Here is a 4,372-nt window from a genome sequence, read left to right on the forward strand (position 1 = left end):
ACTTTGTGTCCATCTTGTATTACAGGTATTTGGTCATCGCCCACCCGCTGTGGTACCGCTTCAGACGAACCATCAAGACCTCTGTGGCGGTCTGTGTCATAGTCTGGGTCTTTTCTCTTGTCTGTGTCGTCTTTACGACACAGACATGTTTTGTATTCCTTTACTGGTTATGTTGTCACTAACATAATCTTCCCTATTAATTTGTTGTATAAATGTATATTCATTTATTTATTAACATTCAATCCACCTGTTCGTTTAGTTACATGTTGTTAAACTAATTAATGTAAAATAAAAAAAAAAGTACTTTAATATCTTATATTGAAAATGATTGCTCTTATCGGTTATGATTGTCTCTGTCACACTAATTCTTATTTTGACTCAAGTTAAAAACTCTGAAAATGTTATGAGAGTTAAGAGAAAACTATTTGGTCATTTAAAAGTGCAGGATGCCTCCCTGGTAACAGCAGGTTGGGCTTTATGTTCATATAGACAATAGTGATTTCTCAGTTTATAATTCACTGAGCTGGTCAAAGACAAATATTCACAGTTTGTCTAGAAATTGTTTTTTATTGGATTTCAAGAAAATGTACAATTTTGTATAGACTGATCCTGTGATAATAATATGTTATCCATATTGCCAAGCACACAACAGCTGTTGCAAAATAACTGCTCTGAATCACATCAGAAAAAGTAGCATGTCTACCACAAAAAATAAAAAACGTAGATGAAATAAACCAATTATTTGTTTCCTATTTGTACATGAAATAACAAAAAAGTAAAAACATACATTAGTTATAACAAGGAAAAGTTAAATGTGTAAGATAAAAGTCCTAAAGGCTTGTGTTAAGATGCTCTCCCTGTGTTAAACAAACAATCAACAGTCAAATAAAGATTTAGGAATAAGACAGCGAGGCGGCTATAATGAGCTCAGTTAATCGAAAGTTACATCTACTTTGCTTCTGTGATTAAAGGAGAATAATGACAGACATCAATTTACAGCTACAAACTAATAGAAACACATTTTATTGGAATTTCTTGAAGCCACCACAGTGAACCAGAGCAAGTTGACCAAAACATTTCCCAGCAGCCACTTCTCCCATAGCAGAGTCCAAACTGTTCTTCCTGCTCTCTACAGTTAGGCCCCATGTCCACCAAAGCGTTTTTTTCTGACGCCAACGTGTTTTTTCAATTAATTGCAATGGGAGCACAGAGTTTTTACAAGCTGGTAAAAACGGCAGCAGCGTGACGAGGCGCTGAGTGCTGAGTGTTTTTTTTCCCCGGTTGCCGAGAGTTGAAAAATGTTCAACTTTGGGAAAGATGCTGCGCTCATCACTGTCACTTTCCACCCAGCCGTCCAATCACAGTGCAAGAGGGGCGGGACAAATACCACACCGAAACGAAACAATGTGCCTCGCAGGGCCAGAGCAAGTAAGCCTACGTACTTTGTGGTGACATTTTTACATTCAGTAAAATTACTACTTGCAGCACATGTCTTATTGGAAATCGTATCAGTAGATGATAATAATAATAATAATAATCTTTATTTGTAGAGCACTTTTCAAAAACTAGTTACAAAGTGCTTTAATAAGTGTAAAGAAAATACCCAAAAAACAATTATACAAAAACAATACAAGATAAAAGCAAGAAAACATTGAAAAGGCCAAAATACACGTTTAGGATAAATATAAAATAAGTAAAATAAAATAAAAGGGATAAAATAATGTCAAATAAGATCGGGAAAGGCTCTCCTATAAAAGTATGTTTTAAGAAGGGACTTAAGAGTTCAGCCGACCTGATACAGTAGAAGTATCTGTCTTGTCTCTATCCTTTCTATTGGCCTCCATTTCTCCTCCTGTTTCCTCCCCTTTCTCTCTCTCCTTCTTTTTCCTCTACATGAAGCTTCCTGTGGAAATGTTGTCATCATTCATACTGATGGACTGCTGATTTCATTTCTGTCCATTCTGCAACAACACACAGAAGCCAAAAGCTTGTCAACGGCCCTTTTCCTCATGAAGACATACAGGACTAAGTCTGCAAGAGGACTCAACCTAACAAGGATGAAAGACAGGAAGTCGAGGGTCTTGTCATATACAACCAGGTAGAAAATGATGTCAGGCAGGTACAGCAGTGTGTAAATAAGCAGCACCAGAACCAAAATTCCCACAATTCATCGCTTTTCATCAGAAGGGACCGAGATGGAAGCAGACAGGGCTCTGAGGGTCCCAACCAGGAAGAAGATTAACAATGGGAAGGGAGGGAGGAGGAAGACGATAAATATTATGTTTGTGAACACATAACCAGAATAGAAATAAAAAATGACAATACAGACAAGAGAAAGGACCCAGACCAGGACACAGACCACCACAGAGGTCTTGATGGTTCGTCTGAAGCGGTACCACAGCGGGTGGACGATAACCAAATACCTGTAATACAAGATGGACACAAAGTCTTTGAGGAGCTTCAGTTATAAACTAATATAATGTTCAGACACAGAAGGAGCTCCACACATACTGGATAGACAGATACCTTTCCAGGGCGATGCAGACCATGAAGCCAACACTGGCCATCATAGCAAAGTAGTAAATATAAAAGACGATGGTATATATAGTCCCATCCACATTTGGTGCCACCCAAACGATCATGTAGCAGAGCTGAAGGAGGTCAGTAATGAGAAGGTTGATGACGTAGATCGGAACAACATGATCACTTCTCACCTGCAAGTAAAAGTCAACAAGCAGTTGGAAACATGTTGTGAAGTCCAAATCCTCCCAAATCTGTCATCTCGCTCTGCCCAGCAGCTGCAGTCAGAGTCATTTCTGACTTTTTCATCAGACTCTGCCCAATCACTGCAGTAACAAGACTAAGGGCCAGATTTCCTGCAGCTTCTGCAGCAGTTTTTCAGCCACAAATATGAAGCATTCTGGCTCAAACACATGAGCTGAATTTATCAAACAGACTGGAGTTGCAGTTTGAGGCTCATGTTTGTGTTTGCAAAGTGAGCCTCTCTCCTCATTGTATATGTATTTCAGGGAGGATCGCACAAGTAATAAGAGGAGACATGTTAACAGAGGTTCATTATGTTTTCACTGGATTTACTGAGGTCACACAATTTTTCAACTGTCAGTTTGCAGAGTAACAATAAAATGACATACTTTACATATAGGATTACATTTAAATATCACATCATTACAATATATAAAATTAGGAAAATAGCAGGAAAAAAAACCTAAAATGAAATAATGAATAGCTGCTATGTTTGTGAAAGACTAGTGTGTTGATGTTGTTTGTGAGTAGGTAATGTAACCGGTAATTACGAAATGATAAATAAAATAAATATATATCTCAGGTTTAAAGGAGATAAATTATATAATAATTTATGTTTAAACAAATAAACAGAATTCGATAAAGAGTTCTGGTTTTTTTCAGGTCCCACTCATACATTTTGCTACAATCATCTCTTATTTGGGTATTTCCGCTGGTAAATACAGGACTTCCTCCATGTCTGTTATGTTCAGGGTGAAACATTCAGGTTGAATTTTTATTATATTGGAAAATGTTGATTTCTCAGAGCCTGGTATTGGGGCATGATGTGAGAAAGTGTAGCTCTGACTCTTGTCTATCACACTGGCACATTCACATCGTCTGCGGTCAGATCATTTGCTAATGAGAAGTCTCTTTTTAGGGTCAGACAACATTTTAATTAACTGTACTTTTGCAGGTATTTTGGCATAAATCAAAGTATTGGACAAATTAAAATGCATTACCTGATGATGGCACTAAAAGGGAGTTAAGAGTTAATACAATTTAATCTCTGGGTCAATTAATGTCTGTCTAATATTTTATGGCAATCCATCAAAATATTCCATGGGGACATTTCATAATTGCCTTGATTATTTTTTAATAAATAATTCTGTACAAGTTGCTCTGATAAAGTAAATAAATAACTGTCAGTCATAATGTACATACCGTAGAATAAAGAGCATAGATGGCCACGAGGGTCAAAGGAAGGCCGGTACCAATGATTATGTATGTCAGCACAATCTTGGTGAAGGTTAAGTAGTTGTAATGATGGTAGTTGTAGGGGTGTATTCCCGATTCATAGTGGTAGGTGATGTTGCTGTAATCATAGCTTTGGTTCTGTGAGGTGCTGTTAATATAGAAATCTTCCATTCTTCAGAGTAAAACCTGTTGTTTGAGAGATCAGGTTGTTAAAAAGGGAGCAGGTTTTTCAATATCTACCTAACATTGTTCAGTGACATCACTAAAGCTGTGAGGTGCAACTTCCCACAAATACAGTGTAACTATAGTTTACCCACAATCATATCAAATCAACACTATTGTCATTTCTCAACATTTATAACATTTATTTAAT

General features: G+C 37.1%; 1 pseudogene; it reads right to left on the reverse strand.

The window, feature by feature from the left end:
• Positions 1-1,759: 1,759 nt before the first annotated feature.
• On the reverse strand, positions 1,760-4,170 carry LOC123980671 (annotated as a pseudogene).
• Between the last annotated feature and the right edge of the window lie 202 nt (positions 4,171-4,372).

Source organism: Micropterus dolomieu, linkage group LG12 (assembly GCF_021292245.1).
Source record: "Micropterus dolomieu isolate WLL.071019.BEF.003 ecotype Adirondacks linkage group LG12, ASM2129224v1, whole genome shotgun sequence".
Taxonomy (NCBI): domain Eukaryota; kingdom Metazoa; phylum Chordata; class Actinopteri; order Centrarchiformes; family Centrarchidae; genus Micropterus; species Micropterus dolomieu.